General features: G+C 39.8%; 1 pseudogene; it reads right to left on the reverse strand.

The window, feature by feature from the left end:
- Positions 1-5,500: 5,500 nt before the first annotated feature.
- Positions 5,501-6,137, reverse strand: LOC117713049 (synaptobrevin homolog YKT6 pseudogene; annotated as a pseudogene).
- Positions 6,138-18,823: the final 12,686 nt, after the last annotated feature.

Consider the following 18,823-nt stretch of genomic DNA (forward strand, 5'->3'; position numbering starts at 1 on the left):
TCTTAATATCTGGATCCCCTATCCTGAGCTGTGTTTATCTTCCGTTCCACCCTTAGATAAGAGTTGGGAGACCCACTCTTGTGATTGTAGTTTATATGTCACCACTACCACCCCCCCCAGTCATTCAGTGTTCTTCAAACACCTTCTTGCTTTTACTTTTCATTCTCTTCATTTCTATGATGAGATCTGGAGGGTTATCAACTTTTTCATTTTTCCACCCAACAGAATTGTTCAATTCATCTTTCAAGGCTTTGTATCTCATGTGCCCTCTCTCTCTCTTTCTAGATTACCCTACCGCAGGGAAGGCTGGAGCCCAACACAGAACCTAGATATTTTCGAAGATGTAAAGTCATTTGTAGAATGAAGTAAGGAACTGGATCCATCTTGTAGGTGAAAAAAATTAGAACTGTTCCTTTAAAACTACTTAGCCAATAACAGAATTAGAACACAATTCTCTTTTACTTGTAACTTTGTGTTTTAAATCACTATTCAGTCTACATGTTTGATAATACATGAATATATGTGCATACATATGCACACTTTTTGCGGAATAGAAGATAAATAAATGCAAGAGGCTTAACACACATGAGCACTGTAGGAATTTTTGATCTTTGTCTGTAGTTAAGGATATGATAGTAGTTGCCTACTGGTGTGTAACACGTGGCTTTAAACAGCAACCACTTATTATTTCACTGTTTCTCGGGTATCAGGAAACTGGTAATAACTTATGTGGATGCTTTTTGTTGAAGATTCATTTTGAGGCTGCAGTACAACTCTTGGCTGGGGTTGTGGTCTCATCTGGAGAAGGCTGTGTTTTCAGCCCACTCCTGTGGTTACTGGCAAAATTCCATCTTTCACCACAGGGTCTTATTCACAGGAGCGCTTTACAACTCATAATCGTTGGTTTCTCATAGTCAAGAAACTCAAGAAGAAGCAAGAATGCTCCATGATAGTAACTGCCATGTCTTATAATCTAGTCATTTGAAGTGACCTGCTATCATGTAGGCACCATATTAACTGCCTACCACAGGGGATGTTTCTTAGTCTTTTTATCTTTGGCCTCTTTTATGATCATTTTTCATTTTCTGATGTTAGTATTAACATGAGTGTTTAGAGGATTGTGGAATCTCTACCGTAGGTGTCAGACAGAAGTCAATGCAATATGGCTTCACATTTTATCTCAGGCATTTCTCACAGTATTTCTTTCTGATGACAGATCTATAGGTGATAAAGCATTCCACTGGGATCAGTAAATGAGGCTGTTGTTAATTTCTCTTTGGCAAGAGCAGAGGTTCAATACTATCTATTCTTTATACTTAGCAAGGTGTTAAACAAATATACATCCCTGTCTTCTAAAGATATTCTTAGGAGCAAAATTTACAGTGAGAAAATATGTGGTGTGGCTTAGGTTAGGAGTCTTGGGACATGGTCCCTGTTCAAGCCTCGAGAACATGTAACATTACTTGTTCTCTTAGTCTCTCAGACGCTCAGATTATTTCACAATGATAGAATTATACAAGAGCAGGGCTTTATCTTAAGTTAAAAGACTTCAGAAATTATGCAAATAATACAAACTAGAACACTAAAACTAGTGGTGAAGCATGTATAAACTACTTCAAGAAGACTTCAGTCCAGCATTGTCATTGTAAGATGGGGACTAAGTGTGGGTAGGAGTTTAAAAGGAGTTAAAAGTCCAGCTTTTAAAAAAATAACACATTCTGGCACCCGGAGTTGATCCTGGCCACAGTGCTCCATACCCAAATACCACCAGGAGAGAGCTGGTCTCCTAGGGGTGATGGCACACCTGTGAGCACAGGTAACACCACCACTTCTGTTCAAATTCCTGGCTCAAAAGGGACCAACCCAGAGTCATCAGGACACAGGAACCAAGGAACAGCTGGGGACAGGATTCTTCCAGTTTTCATCTGTGTCTCAGAAAACATTGGCACAACTGTCAAAGAAAATGCAAAATGCAAAAAGCTCCTAACCCAAAACATCCAGGAAATCCAGGACACAATGAGAAGGCCAAACCTAAGGATAATAGGTATAGATGAGAGTGAAGATTCCCAACTTAAAGGGCCAGTAAATAGCTTTAACAAAATTATAGAGGAGAACTTTCCTAACCTAAAGAAAGAGATGTCCATATACAAGAAGTCTACAGAACCCCAAATAGACTAGACCAGAAAAGAAATTCCTCCCGTCACATAATAGTCAAAACACCAAATGCACAAAACAAAGAAAGAATATTAAAAGCAGTAAGGGAAAAAGGTCAAGTAACATATAAAGGCAGACTTATCAGAATTGTACCAGACTTCTCACCAGAGACTATGAAAGCTAGAAGATCCTGGACAGATGTCATACAGACCTTAAGAGAACAAAAATACCAGCCCAGGCTACTATACCCAGCAAAACTCTCAATTACCATAGATGGCGAAACCAAGATACTCCATGACAAAACCAAATTTACATAATGTCTTTCCACAAATCTAGCCATACAAAGGATAATAAAAGAACTCCAATATAAGGAGGGAAACTACACCTAAGAAAAAGCAAGAAAGTAATCTTCCAACAAACCCAAAAGAAGATAGCCACACACAAACATAATTCCACCTCTAATAACAAAAATAACAGGAAGCAACAATCACTATTCCTTAATATCTCTTAACATCAGTAGCTTCAATTCTCCAATAAAAATACATAGACTAACATACTGGATACATAAACAGGACCCAACATTTTGCTGCATTTAGGAAACGCACCCCAGTGTCAAAGACAGACACTACCTCAGAGTAAAGGGCTGGAAAACAATTTTCCAAGCAAGTAGTCCCAAGAAACAAGTTGGAGTAGCCATTCTAATATTGAATAAAATCGACTTTTAACCAAAAGTTATCAAGAAAGATAAGGAAAGACACTTCATACTCATCAAAGAAAAAATCTACCAAGATGAAATCTCAATTCTAAACACCTATGCTCCAAATAGATGCAAGGGCACCCACATTCATAAAAGAAACTTCACTAAAGCTCAAAGCACACATTGCACCTCACACAATAATAGTGGGAGACTTCAACACCCTACTCTCATCAATGGACAGACCATGCAAACAAAAACTGAACAGAGGCACGGTAAAACTAACAGAAGTTATGAACCAAATGGATTTAACATATCTGTATAAGATTTCATCCTAAAACAAAAGAATATACCTTTTACTCAGCACCTCATGATACCTTCTCCAAAACTGACCATATAATTGGTTACAAAACAGGCCTCAATACATACAAGAAGATTGAAATAATCCCTTGCATACTATCAGATTACCACAGACTAAGGCTGGTCTTCAATAACAACAAAAACAACAGAAAGCCCACATATGCATGGAAGCCGAATACCAGATCTTAACCTCAGGGGACACTGCAGTGAACCAGATGCTTCACCTGCTTCCAACACCAAGACAGTAACACACCGGGCATTGTTACCCCTGATTATGTTAAAATGTGCAATGTTTGGAATGGTTTCCTACTGAATGTTGGTTACATTCTCCCATCATAAAGTGTTCAAAGGATTCTTGAACCATCACAAATCATGAGCAGACTGTTTTGGCTCATTTTTTTGTACACACACAAACACACACACACACACACACACACACACACACACATATATATGAATGTATCTATTAAAATACTTTATTATTTAAAATATTCTTTTATCCTGAAATATCTTGTAATTTCTTGACGACATTTTGGAAATCATTGAGTTAGCAATTTTCTTTCTTTTTTTTGAATTTCAAAAGACAATTTTATTTGGACAGAAACCTTCAAACAAAACAGAGAGAAATTAAGCATGATTAAAAATACACTCTCGCCAAGTGATTTAGCATTAGAATATAATGGGGGAACAGGAAACACACGGCAACTCATCCACTTCGGGGCAAGTGAAACCCTGTAGGGCAGCCGTATGTAGGCAAAGGTTACCTTTTCCCCATAAGCTTCTACTTCCACCCACTTCTACTCCTCCCCAGTACCCCCAGAGCAACATGAGAAAGAGGCAGCACCCCAGTCCATTTATTACACCTCAGGTGCCAGCAACACACTGGATCTGTGCTGTCCAGGGGCCCTGGGTTGGAGAGGTCTGTGGCATTGGGAAAATTACATGGGCAGGCCGGTCCAGAGGGGAGCCTGAGCCTGTTGGCTAGCAGTATCCAGAGAAATAGACAGGTACACCAACTACTGGGGATTTTTGGAAGCCACAGTAGATATCCCCTCTCCCCATATGGTCACTCTGAGGGCAGCTCAGCAGGCTCAGGGTAAGGATCATCAGAGTGAGACAGCTCTGGCTCAAAAATCAGAGGCCAACGTCCCAGCAGTGGCTTTTGGGGAGACAGAATCTCTCAGATATAGTTTGTGCACAGCAGAACATGAAGAGACGATGTGAAACTTAGAATATTCTGAGTTCACCATGTAGGCTGTGCTGGCAGTGGTACCAGCTCAGACCAACCCCTCAACATCCTCCACCCTGCAACTATCTCTGATTGGGAAGGGGCTTGTAGGCCAGAACTGGACAGACCACAGGTGGGCATTGAAATGTTCAGGCTGCTGGCACTTGTCCTGGTACCCACAGAAATAACTTATCCCAACATGCAAGCTCCAGGCAGTTGTCAAAAACCATCTTGTGGACACAGAGACAAATAAAACCAGCTTTGAGAGATGACAGCACCCACTACTTTGATCTTGATGTTCAAAAGTCCAACTGGAAGTCTAGGTGAGTGTTTCTCCATACTAGACAGCTGAAGGCACCTGTGTCTGCTTCTTCCCCAAAGATGGACACTCCCAGCTGACCCTCCCGTCGCCACAACAGCCCCAGCCTGCTCTCAGTCTGCTAGCTGATAAAACTGTTACTTATACATGCTGCCCATCTTAACCCATTCTAAGTACCTCCTACAAGTCATCTTTGTGGTACTGAATAAAGGCACTTAGCATGGGCCCTGTCCCTGTCAGATGACAGTCCTAGCAGAAAAGCAAACTAAACATGTAAGACCCAGTGACCACTGCCTTTTACTGGCCATGGTGACCTTCTCCCAGCCCCCACAGTACAAGGTAATAGAACGTTGGAGTGTTCAAACTGTGCCCACCTCGGCCCTATTCCCGAGACCCTCCCCCCACCCCACTCACTGGAGAGTTAATATCGTTAATGCACAAATGAAATCCTCAGTCATACCAAGGATCAGGAAAAAGATTCCCCGCCCACAGAGCCTTCCACGGTTAGCTGAGAATAAGCCCTTCGGCACCTATAAGAGCCACTTAGAGTTTATGGTTTCATTTTCCCAACATCACATCTTTGAGGACCTCACATTGTTTCCCAAAGTCACAACTCCACATATGAACTTCAATGTTCCCACCCTTAAATCATCCCTCTTGTAGTCCTTGGGAACTTCAAAATAAAAGCAGCCAGTCTACCTGGCTCCAGATCCTCTTCTAGGACACTCCTTGTCTCCAGGGGCTGATGTGTCGTGAGGATCCAGCACCTGCCTCTGTGGGCTACGTCACATGATTGCACAGCATGAGTTTTGTTTCCGGGCAGTTTTATAGAAGGCTTTCGACTGTGTTCCCAGTACTTCTGATTTGGATACCAAGTCATCAAGCTTCTCGCCTTGCTCTAACAAAGACTCCATAGTGTTGTGCAGAATGATTTTGGTCTCGTCCAGTTCGGCCTGTACTTTACTCATGGGATCAGCTTCTTGGGGGTTCTGGTATCTACTAAGGTGACCATCCAAGGCTGTGTACTAGATTGTAGCAGGGGATCCTACTGGCCAGTCTATTCTATCGACCTGCTTGGAGAATTCATCTAGTACTTTCTCCAGCAAGGTGAAGGCCACTCTGGAAGGGTATTTGCTGTCAGCAATGACCACAGCGGCCAGACTGTCGCTCTGGACGTAGACATGGCAAAGATACTCTTGTTCTTTGACAGAAGCTTTGCTGCCTTTCGCTGAGCGTTCCACAATCAGTTGACTTGTAAAGGTCATGAATTCCTGAACACTGGACCCCTGGAAGAAACTACGAGAAAACACGTCGTAAGCGGCTTTGAGCAGCACCACTTTTGATTCACCTTTGTAAAGGACACTAAGGCTGTACAGCTTCATGGCGCCGCCGCCGCACCTTTGGGCGGCTGGCCGGACCGCAGACCCGCTCACAGGAGCGCGGCTGCAGACCTTCAGAACAGCCGGCCGGCCAGCAATTTTCTATATAATATGCACAATAACAATGTTGTAAGATATGAACATCATGAATCTGCACACTGGTGATATGACATAAAAAACAAGTATGTAGTGTGTTTTTTTTTTTTCAAAAACAAAAAAGAATGTAAAGTTTATCTTTTTTTTTTTAAAAAAAGATTTATTTATTTTATGTATATGAGTACACTGTGGCTGTCTTCAGACACACCAGAAGCGGGCATTGGGTTTTGTAACAGATGGTTGTGAGCCACCATGTGGTTGCTGGGAATTGAACTCAGGACCTCTGGAAGTACAGTCAGTGCTCTTAACGGCTGAGCCATCTCTTTTTGCAGGTAATGCCCTATTATTTCCAGAATCATTTTTTTTTTTTATGGTTTTTCTTTACTGTTTAGCTTTTGCTCCTTTGTCAAACGTGAGTTGACTGTATTTATGTCAGTTCAATTCTGGGCTCCTATTCTGTTTAGATTACTAATTTGTCAATTAAAAATAATTTTATTTTAAAAAATAACATATTCTTCTCCTGAACCTTTATTTAGAATAGAGTTTAGCCTAGGGGTAGCCATTTTTTGATTGTTAAACTGAATATATCTTTTAAGATGTCTCTGGGTTAAAAACTGTTTCTGCTTTTCTCTTTAAAAATATAAGCTAAGGAACGAGCAGTAATGTAGAACACGTTTATTGTAAACACTGGTGAAATATATCTGTCATAGTGTGATCGTTATAGGTAGACATCAACAATTTCTTTATTTTTCCCCAGGAGGTTTGTTTATCCAACACTCTGCTTCGGAAAGATCTATAGTTCTGCTCCCAGAAATCAATAGAAAATGGTTAATGTGAGAGATACTTTTTATTTCATTTATATTTGAGCCTTCACGCGGCTGGGAAAACAGAACAGGAATCAGAAATAAATATATATAAATGAATCTTCATGGGATCTAATGGAAATCTTCACTACTGTGGGTCATATACTTCATGAGACCATCCATCTAAAATTAACTCATAAATTTTACTCATAAAGATGTTTTATGAATAACCATACTCAGGATCAATGTCTGCAGATGGAACTTAAAAAGAACTTTCAAAAGATGAAGTCTTGACAAATGAGTCCTTGGGATGGCTGTGTGATTGGGAAGACCCAGTTTTTGTGTGCTAAACATGCAAATGCCATTGCTAACATCAACAGAAGGAAGTTAAGAGGAGATACTCTCACTAATAAATGCAATTTTGAAAGAATCCAAGTGAAGATTGTGTAGTGACATAGAAGGGACAAGCAGAAAATTCTAGGTCATGTGAGTTGTACAAGTGATAATTGGAATTGATATTTCCACAAGTTTATTAATTGTCAAGAGACTGCCATTACCCACAGTTCAGGCAATCTATTGTTTTATTGGTGATTTCAAAACATGTTCATTTAACTCCAGGAAAGCACACTGCTGACCCTGCCTACTATCGCTGAAGGCTACTGATTTCAGGACCTACAAGAAGTACGTCACGTGAACTCAGTGAGTTGCATTTTAGAATCAGATATGGGGACTCATTCTCTTGGACCTTGACTCCCACCACTCTGATTCTACAGTCTTATAAATATTTAGGCTGCTGACTTGCAAAGAAATTCTTAGTATGGATCTGTCACCAATCAAATATCTTGTATCTTTTTATGTTACTATGCAAGAATTATGGAACACAAAGATGCTCTTCTAGTCCTGGCTTACAAGCGCTCACACCCGACTTGTAAACTCCGAGTTGTAAACTCTAAGCCCTAAAACTAGGAGCTCCACAGTTTCGGAAACCAGATACACGTGGCTGTAGGCACTTAAAGGCTTTTAAAGCCTTTACTTTAAAGGCTGTCACTTTGGGATTTATGCTCCAGTAGTTCAACACTTGAAAGTAAGTGATATTTCAGCTTCTATTAATAGTGAGAGATAGGGGCCACAGATAGCAGCACCTTCTGGTGTGTTACAGCTCTCCTCTAGCCCTCAGACACTAGAATTTCCATTCTTATAGTGACAAGTGTTACAGATTTTAGGCCTGCAGTCTCGGCTTCACACCCAGCCAGCAGCCAGCATTATAGTTCTTAGGCTAGGATGCATAAGAACCTTGACCCTGTAAGGTTTGCCAATTCCCCCAAACTCTTCCCCTGACCATGATTTGCACTGTCTCTTTTCTACCTCTTTATAGCCTCCTGTCTTTATTCAGCCTTGGCACCCTATCTATCCTTCTTTGTCCCACCCCCTCTTCCTTTCTCTCACCCTTTCTTTCTATTATTCTTTCTTCTTCCTGTCATCATCTTCATCACTATTGGTAACTCTACCACAGCTGTAACTCTGCTGATGCAACCAGCTCAGCCAGTGTTACTAATGATAAAGACCAAAAGTAGACAAAAGGCTGGGAATATAGTTTAGTGATATCCAGTGAGTAGAAGGCCCTGAGTTCAATTCCTGGAACTGAAAAACAAGACCTAAGAAAGAACAGCTTGATATTTTCTTAACAGCCTGGGCTATGTGATAAGTTCCAGGCCAGTGCAGACCATTTAGCAAGGTGTGTATAAACTTTAAAGGTAGGGAAGGAAAAACTGCTCTAAGAGAATTCTTTATTTGGGCTGATGATGCAGCACCAGAAGGTAACACAGGAGCATGTCTTTTGGCTGACTTTCCTATTAAATAGAATTACTTGATCATGCTGTTAGAGAATGGCAGGGGTAGAGGTATTTATACCAATCATGGCAGTCCTTTATGTAAATGACTGCATCATTCATAGGCCTTCTGCTAGGTTACCAGGAAAAATGCTCCCTACTCTGGTCTGGTTGTACTATCTAGGGATGAAGCTATTTGGAAGCTGTAGGTTGTGCAGTGCCCTCTGGAGCCATAGTTATAATTTGGTAGCAAGCAGCAGTGTTCTTTTCTCAAGGAATTCACAGAATATTTAAAGTTGTGATTGAGGGCAGTTTTGATGGCTGCTTGTCTAATAGTGCTTCACTCAGGGTAGCCAGAACATCTGATGACTATAATAGTTATCCATTTTGAAGTCAAGGTGTCCCAGTTCCTGAAGTTATATTTTATCTAAAGGAAGAATGATTATTCAATTTAATTATCAGTGTTAACTGTTGCCTCAATATCTTGAGAAATGAGTGCCTTTATCAGCTTCATTAGAGCTAGGTTTGACTTCTGTCTAGACAGTTTGTTAGCTTTGTGATCATGTGCTAGTTGCCCAGTATGTCTCTGTTGTGGCTTCTTCATTTGTCAGATGTAAATAAATCCTACCATGTGGGAATGAAGTCAATACAAGTAACATATATGAAGTGCTTATGGGATACAAAGTACCCAACACAGGTTTACTGAACATCAGCCACTACTGTTATAATGCTTTTTCCTGAGGCACCTAACAACTCACAAGGCATTTCCTCTAGTGCCACATGCATTGGTATTGTGTTTACTATGGCTTATGTCTTTCAGAAGATCATGTTTTCTGGTTAGACTTCATCTATTGTTGTTGTTGTTTTAATTGAATTAGCAATAGGCAGTTTCTGGTGCTAAATTACTTCCAAGAGGACAAAGTTCTGCTAAGGAGAGGTTCTAGTATATTCTTACCTTCAAAATCACAGATGATATAGATGAATGAGAATTTCTTAAAGATGGCAGGTGCTTGTCATTTTTAATATAGAGAAGAGCTCCTGACTATGTTTCCAGGGTCAGCCTAGTACAGAGTTTTGTACATGAAGTTTAGTAATAAGCTGACATCAATCTAAGTGTTGAAAATTTGACAGCAATGTTCAATCTATGTCTTTCTCTCCAACAACACTCACTTCTAAATTTAGCTCATGTTTTTCTATCTTTACAAGACAGTAAAAACCAATCTTTACAAGATTGAAAAACCATATGGAAACCAAATACTTTAGGAACACCCTAAATATATGCATATAAAAGAAATCTAAATAAAATCACCAAATAATAGGGGAGATAATACCCCAATTAAACATTTTAGGCCACCATGTAAAGCCTCCATTGCCAATAATGAGTTACATCTTTATGAATTGTTGGCCTAAGGGTCCCCATGGAAACCTCCAGACATCACAGGCCATTGTGAAGGCCATTGCTTACTCCCTACACCTCAGTGGTAAGGCCCTACTTTCTTTAAAATTAATCGTTTATTTGTTTACATTTCAAATGATATCTCCCTTCCTCGTTACCCCTTTACAACCCCCATATCCCATCTTTCCTCTCCCCCTTTCACTTTTCCTCTATGAGGGTGCTCCTCCACCCACTTACCTACTTTTACCTCACTGCTCTAACATCCCCCTACACTGGTGCATCATGCCTCCACAGGATGAAGGACCTTTCCTCCCATTGATGTCAGACAAGGCCATCCTTTGCTACACATGTATCTGGAGCCATGGATCCCTCCATGCATACTCTTTGGTTGATGGTTTAGTCTCTGGGATCTCTGGGTGGTCAAGTTAGTTGATATTGTTCTTCCCATGGGGTTGCAATCCCCTTCAGCTCCTTCAGTTCTTCCCTACCTCTTCCATTTGGGTCCCCAGGCTCAGTCTGATGGTTGGTTATGAGTATCTGTATTGGTCAGGGGCTGGTAGAACCTCTCAGGGAATAGCCATGCCAGGCTCCCGTCAGTAAGTGCTTCTTGGCATCAGCAATAATGTCGGGATTTCCTGTCTGTAGATGGGATGGATCCTTAGGTGTGGAGGTCTCAGAATGGCCTTTCCTTCAGTCTCTGTTCCAGTTTTTGTCCCTGTCTTTCCTTTGGACAGGAACATTTCTGGGTTAAAAATTTGAGATGGTTGGGTGGCCCCATCCCTCAACTGGAGACTATGCCTATCTACTGGAGGTGGTCTCTACAGGTTCTATCTCCCCTTTGTTGGGTATTTCGGCTAAAGTCATCCCTGTTGGGTCCGGGGAGCCTCTTACTTCTATGGAGTCTGGGACTTTCTAGTGGCTATCCCCAGTTCCTCATCCCCATTGCTACATATTTTTATTTGATTTCCTGACTTCTTCCCTGTCACTTCCAATACCTGATTCTGCCCCCTTTCCCTACTCCCCTCTTTCCCTCTCAGGTCCTTCCCTCTACCTCCTGTGATTATTTTGTTCTATGTAGGATTGAAGCAGCTACACTTTGTTCTTTCCTCTTCTTAAGCTCCATATGATTTATGGGTTTTATCATGGGTATTCTGAGCTTTTAGGCTAATATCGGCTTATCAGTGAATACATACCATGTATGTTCTTATTTTGTCTGGGTTACCTCATTCAGGATGATATTTTCTAGTTCCATCTATTTGCCTAAGAATTTCATGAATTCATTGTTTTTAATAGCTGAGTAATACTTCATTATGTAAATGTACCACATTTTCTATATTCATTCTTCTGTTGAGGGACATCTGGGTTGGTTCCAGCTTCTAGCTATTATAAGCAAGGCATCTATAAACATAGTGGAGCATGTGTCCTTGTTACATGTTGGAGCATCTTTTGAGTATATGCCCAGTAGTGGTATAGCTGGGTATTCAGGTAGAACTATTTTCATTTTTCTAAGGAAGGCCCTACTTTTAAAGATAATACTTTTAAAGATACGTTATAGATAACTTTAAAAGATAACTTTTAAAGATACGTTATCATACAGAGAAGTCAAGCTGGTATCTAACTAGAAACTTTTCCCCTACTGACTAGTGTACATGGTTCTGAAAGATATTTTCAGTGCTACCAGAGGGGAAAAAGTTACCATAAACATCCCCAAGCTACCAATCCTGCTACCTATAACAGTGAACTGCTTGCAAAACTTGGAATGACCAACCACTTTTTGGTCGAATTTAAGGCCCATTCCATGAAAGGAAAGTCATACCTGACACTGCTCAAGTAGCTAAGAACCTGAGATTAGATAGGTCATGATCTTAAAGACAAATTTAATACTATTATTTTGCTAAAGGAATATAGCAAAAAAAAAAAAAAAAAAAAAAAAAAAAAGACTCTGCTGTAGCCATAGATTAGTGACCTAGTCAGGCCTCATCAGAGAAGCTTTTGCCTTTAGTAGATGAGAAATCACACAGAAATCCGAAACTGGACTGTATCCTGAAAGTGGAAATCTTTAGAACACTCAGTCTTAAATGAAATACAATATTATACCACATCAAAGCTCTCCCCTCAGGGCTCAGGGGAGATGAGGCAAAAAGGTTGTAAGATCCAGAGGTGGTTGAAGATTCCAAGCAAACAGTGTCTTCCAGACACAATAGGACTGCTGTGTGTGTGTGTGTGTGTGTGTGTGTGTGTGTGTGTGTGTGTGTGCATAAATTCACAGAGACTGTGATTGCATGCACAAGGCCAGCACAGGTTCAATCCAGATGGGCTCTCTACACTGAGATGGGGAAGTGCACATAGGTTCCCATGCATAACCAAGAAGCTATCTGCAATTGATCCATGGTGGCAAAGGCAAATGAGTTATTTTCAATGGAATCTCACTGGTTATACTAACCTTACTTAGGTCAGGCACTATGCCCAGGAGTAGTTGTCCAACACAAAATGAACCCAATAGTATTTTTGTAGACATTTTTAAACCTCATTTTGCTTTGTTTGGCCATCTTTTGTCTTATTGGTCTTTTGCTTGATTGTTTTGATTTTTGTTTGTGTTTTTATGTCTTGTTTGTTATTTTTCTTAAAGAGTGAGCAAGAGAGCAAAAGAACATAAAATTGGGTAGACAGTAAAGTGGAGAGGATCTGGGAACAATTGAGGAACGGGAAATCAAGATCAAAATATATTGTATGATTTTTTTTTCAATTAAAAAGTAAAGCAAATAAAACAAGATGTCTTCATTTAATCTAGGAGATACCCAGCCTTTTTGTATATTTTTTGTACCTTCTGAAATAGCTGTGGTTTTGATTAGTAATAAAGAATTTTTTTCAATAATTTATTTTTTCACTTTATATCCCAATCACAGACCCCATCTCCTCCTAGTCTTGTCCTTACACATCCCTCTCCACTCCCGCTCCCCTTCTCCTCAGAGAGGGGGTCCCCTCTTGGGCACCACCTCACTCTAGGACATGTAGAAGATGCAGAGAGGAAACCAGAAAGGCTGTGTGATACCTTGGAGCACATGGGTGAGAGTCAGGCAGACCTGACTTGGAACTTCAAACTCTTACTCTTCATAAGCTACAAACCTTAAGTTTCCATCAAAGATGTGAGCTGGTAATAACTGCCCATTCCTTAAAACTGTTATGAATACTGGATGAGATTTTATAAATTCTATAGATACATGATTGTTATCTGAAAAAAGAAGTCTACCCTACTGTTGAGTCCTTTGTCTGAAATAGATGATCGGGTTGTTCTACTCTGTGATCAAGCTTGACATAGAATTAAGTGTGGGAAAGTATAGAGACTGCAGAAGGACTGAAGGGCAGTGGAGCCCTTAGGAGCACCAAGATAGAAGTGAAATGAACAGCAAGCACTCCACTGACAGCCTGGAGCTGGCTCTTTGCCAGTATCATTACATTATATACTCACATAGCCTTTGGAGGTGTGTCTTCATGTCACTGGACAAATGAGACAATTGGGGCGCACTTAGAGAAAGGAAGAGACTGCATGTTAGTTACATGATGGAAACATGGCAAAGCCTGAATGACTCTGAAGTGAAGCTCATGAGCCTCACAGCCCTTCCAGGGAGAGAAGCTGCGGCCCTGTAGTGTGCTAAGAGATTGGCCAATACTGGCTGCATTCTCATTATTTTCAGAGATTCTAGTTCATTTCTTAAAGAAAAACATCTAGGAGAGATTCCCACAATTCTTCTACATGTTTTAAGATACACATGCTTTCTTAGATGATTTGACAAATAGCTTCACTAGCTTTAGGCTTTCATAGTGTCTTTTCAGAATTGATGCAAAGGAAAATATAACTTTAAGATGTACTCAGGAACCCAATCCTTTTAAAACACTGCTTGTTGCCACCCACACTACTTGCTAGAAGGTTTTCAGAGCTACAGAGTCCCAGCTGTGTGCTGGGCACCAAGGCAGGGCTTAAGATCATGTAGATGAGCAGACAGCAAGGTCAGTCTTTGCTCCTGTTGAACTTTCACTTTAGATAGGGATGCAGACCCTAATCATTACACAGATAACACTGTAATTTTAACAACAAGAAGAGCTATGGGAGGAGAGGAAAGCTTTTAGAGGCAATTTTAATAGGAAGAATATGCAGTGGGGGAGGGATTGTCGTGAAACATCTTATAACTGTGACATTTAGCCCAGAAAGATAGTAGAATTTGTCCAGCCCCAAAGGGAGGGACTCTCCAGGGAAGGAACACTGTAGGCTGTCACCTGGCATATCAATTCCTGACCTTTATTTTTAATACCTTCTCACGCTTTGATTTTGATACCAATTATTATTTTTTAATACCCACTCTTGCTTTGATTCTGATATCAATCTCATTCTACTCTGTGTCTATTTCATTTCAGATAAGACGTTATTGTCTTGGACTTCAACCAGGAGCCCTGCCCCCTTTATCTGTCTTTTGATTGGTTTGTAGCTTTTTCTGTTGCTTTTTATATGCCTTTTGGTTTCATTTTTCTCTTCTGTCTTGTGCTTGCATGTTAAAACCTAAGATGAAGAGGTTTTAGAAAAACATTTTTTTTTCCATTTCAGAAAACCCTACTTGTATTGAGGAAGGGTTCTCTTAGATGCAGAGTAAAATTTAAATTGCATCTTCTATTGGATACAGCTGCTTGTGAGCATAAGAAAATATCATCCATTTATTAAAGAAACCATGTGAAAATGCAGGGCATGTTTGCAAAGCCTTATTATAGTACAAAGGCAATTGCTGCTTTGTTTACTCGGTCTGTGGCTAAGTCATTATAATGATGCTGTTTCAGAAAATAAAAGTGTGCAGACTCAAATGTCAGAATAATTGCTTCCATTTCATTTAAGGATAATCCAAATCTTGAAGCCATCCCTGCCATATACATTGCCTATTTTGTGCTGTCCAGCTCCCATTTTTTCTATTCTTAGACAATGCTTCTTGTATTACTGTTTTGGTTAGAGTTAATAAATAAACTGGTACAATAAATAAGTGGTAAATTTCCAATTCTGACCCCCACTGAGATGGCTCAATGGATAAAGGAGGCATTTGCCACCAAGCCCAGTGACCTGAGTTTGATGACCCGGGTACCAAATGGTGAAAGTTGTCTTCTTGCCCTATTTACTTTTTCCCCAAATTAATTAATTAATTAATTAAAATGTAATAAAATTGTCAGAAATTTCCAACATTTTAGGCTAATAAAAGTATGGTTTGTTTAAGGGACAGAGTTTCTTTCTGAATAGATCTACTCATTCAGTAAGAGTTGATGCATTTTCTATCATCATAGTTCTAATGAATTCTAAATGTTTAGTCTGTTTATGTTAAGCTGGCAGATGGGAAAATGCATTTAAGCTATGTAAGATGTTGTTGGGGTAAGCCTTTTATGCCATCAGCCAGGACTTTATGATATGAGCATGCCTAGCTTCAAGAGAAGTTGGAAAGTATATTCTAGTTGCCTGCTAAGAAGAAAACAACTAGTGTTCTTTGTTACAGATATATTTCAGTAGATGCTAAGTACATGACAAAAAGATCAAGAATATACATCAGCCCTCAAATACACACACTCACACACACACACACACACACACACACACACACACACACACACACACACGGAAACAGCTTATGGCCTAAGCTAGTCCAGGCAAACTGAGACCCCATACATTTCTTGAGCGAGCTGCTATGTTGCATGTTCTTACCTTTGGGGACAAGCACTGGAATATGTGGTCCTACTTCAGGCTTCTTCAGAGTTAAGGGAGTTTGAGGAAGGATGCTTCAGAGTAGTTAACACTGAAAACCAAGCCAAGAATATGCAAATAGATAAAAACAGATTGTCGTTGTCTTCTTAGAGGTTGGGTCAAGTTTTTGCTGAAGTATCTTGCTTCCCAGCCATAGGAACTGGTTTAATATTTAATTTTAATTAAGCTCTTTGGTTTAAATTCATCTTGAAATAAAATTTCTGTTCTTGAAAGATATCTTCCATTTAGCATCATAAGTACACAATTTTCAAAAGTCTTTGGAAACATGAATAATTTAAGAGACTTTATTTGGTACATGATTTACTTGGGGAAATAGCTTGTGTCTTAATTTAAAGCATTGTAGTTACATCTGCCTACACACTTGCTAGTTCAGCAGAGCCTTTGTATATGTTTCTATTGTGCTTTTAAGTTCCATCTGGGACAGATCCTATTATACACATAGAGTTCTCCAATGACCACTTCCTCGACTTTATTCTTATTGGAAATATTGATCATTTCACTGTTTAGTCAGATCTTTAAATACATTGGGTTTCAAACGTTGTCCAAGGAGGAGCAGCAATCAATCTTCTCCAAGTGACTAAGGCCATGCGAGAGATAACAGACTGCATTTTTATTCAACCTTTCCTGATAATGATTCACCCAAATCTGTTTGTCAAAGTCCTGATAGTACACACTGATCCTAAATATGTGCTGTCACAAGTAACCCATTTTCAGGGTTTCCTAGGTACTGAAAAATACGTAAACAGCTGGAGGGGGGCTGATTTGTCTTATAATCATATAATAGAGAATTGATTCAGATTATCTGAATAAGCTTAAACTGAAGTTTATTTTTCATGCATGAAAATATCTGAGGTGATATTGAGTCTCTATTCTTGGAATTCTTCAAGAATTCAGGCTCTTTCCATGCCACTGTTTCCATATCATGGCTCACTCTGGGTCTGAATATTAGCTAGCATGAAACTGGAGAGGGAACACAAAACATACTAGTTGGAATAGGCTAGAGGGTGAAACAGTAACTATAATTCTTCAGAGTATTGATGGTTTCTGTTTTGCTTGTATTACATGCTTTCCACAAGTGTCTGGGGTGGGGCTTGAAGTTTCTCCTGCTCAGCACCTCTGATGAATCTTCACCATTTCTGGGGCCTATGGCTGGAAAAGAACAAACTGGAAAATCTTGCTTCAGCAGTCAAATGACTACTGAACCTCTGGCTACATACAGCTTCAAGGAGTTAGTACAATTCTCCAATGGGGTGAGTAGCAGGCTATGACAATTACCACAAGGAGTACAGTTCTTCAAAGCATTTGAAAGGTGTGGCCTGGAAGTTGCACACAGCAATTCTATTCACATTACTGTAAATTGGAATTTAGGCACATTATTATCCAAGCCAAAACGGAAGCTGGTGGATGTAGTCTTTATTCTTGTCACAGTGACTAAGATCCATAGCATTTCCTTTGATTCTTAGAGTTTCCACCTGCTCACACTACCCACTTCTTACATAGTAGCATTTTTTTTCTCTATGGAGCTTAGCATATTAACATGTTATAAATTTTCATATATTATATTTTTATCATTTTCTTTCCACCATCCTAACTCCTCCTTATCTCCTTACCAACTCAACTTCATTTCCCTTTTCTCTCTCAAAAAGAAAAAAGCAAAACAGAAAAACCCTAAAACTCTAAGAAGACAAAAATCTAAACCAAAATGAAAACAAAGCAAAAAGTATACAGAACCATGGAGTTTGTTTTGTGCTGACCAACCACTCTTGGACCTGCCATGTCCTGTGTCATGCCATTGGAGTAAACTAATTTTTTTTCAGCAGATATCAATTGCAAATAACTTTCTGGTGAGGGGGTGGGATTTTGTGCCCACTTCCTCTTCTCAGTGCTGAGGTTTAGTGGGTTTGAATCTGTGTAGGTCTTGTGTGCTGTCACAGTCTTTGTGACTTCATGAGAGTGTCAGCATTTTTGTGTCTAGATAACACTGTCTCCTTCAAGTTAGCTACCACCTCTGGCTCTTAGAATCTTCCTGCCTCCTCTTCCTTGTAGATCTCAGAGCCTTGAGGGGAGGGATTTGATAAAGGCATCCCAGTTAGGACTGAATGTTCCAGACTCTCTCACTCTCTGTCCAATTGTGGATCTCTGAAATACAGTTATTTTAACTGGTCTAATAACCACAATTTGTACCAAGTCTAGCATTTTTTTTTTCCTTCTTTGGATCATCCGAGTATATTTCTTCCTTGCTTTACTCTATTCTCATATTTTTGTTGATGTTGTTGAAAGTTAGATATGCTATATTGGCTAATAGAAACTGGAGTAAAAAGATTTTAAGGGTTTTTTTTTTTAATGTGTCCAGAGTTTTACTCTGCTTATTTATACTAGCTGCTACTGCTTAAGGGTTCCATTTCCCTCTGATGGCCTTGTTTTTTTTTTTTTTTTTCCTGTAGCTTCTTCTTGAAGAGCATCTTTGTTATAGTGCTTAGTTGTAGTCCCCCTCTTGTTATACAGGATGGTAAGGGACAGACAAGAGAAATATTCATGGTCTGGTGGTTCCCTCTGACTCTTCCATTTAACATGTGCCCTGAGCTATGGTCTTTGCAGATGCTTCTTAGTTTTCTGCATTTCTGATGGAGGCAGGGACAAGGCTGGGAATTGATAGTTCCCATTTCCTCTATTAATAAGGATTTGATTAGTTTACCTTAAGCATTCATTGGTGGAGAAGATGAAGACCTGGATATATTTAAAAGTGATCATTCATTCTCTCTTCCTATTGTAAG

This window comes from Arvicanthis niloticus, chromosome 7 (genome assembly GCF_011762505.2).
Source record: "Arvicanthis niloticus isolate mArvNil1 chromosome 7, mArvNil1.pat.X, whole genome shotgun sequence".
NCBI lineage: Eukaryota > Metazoa > Chordata > Mammalia > Rodentia > Muridae > Arvicanthis > Arvicanthis niloticus.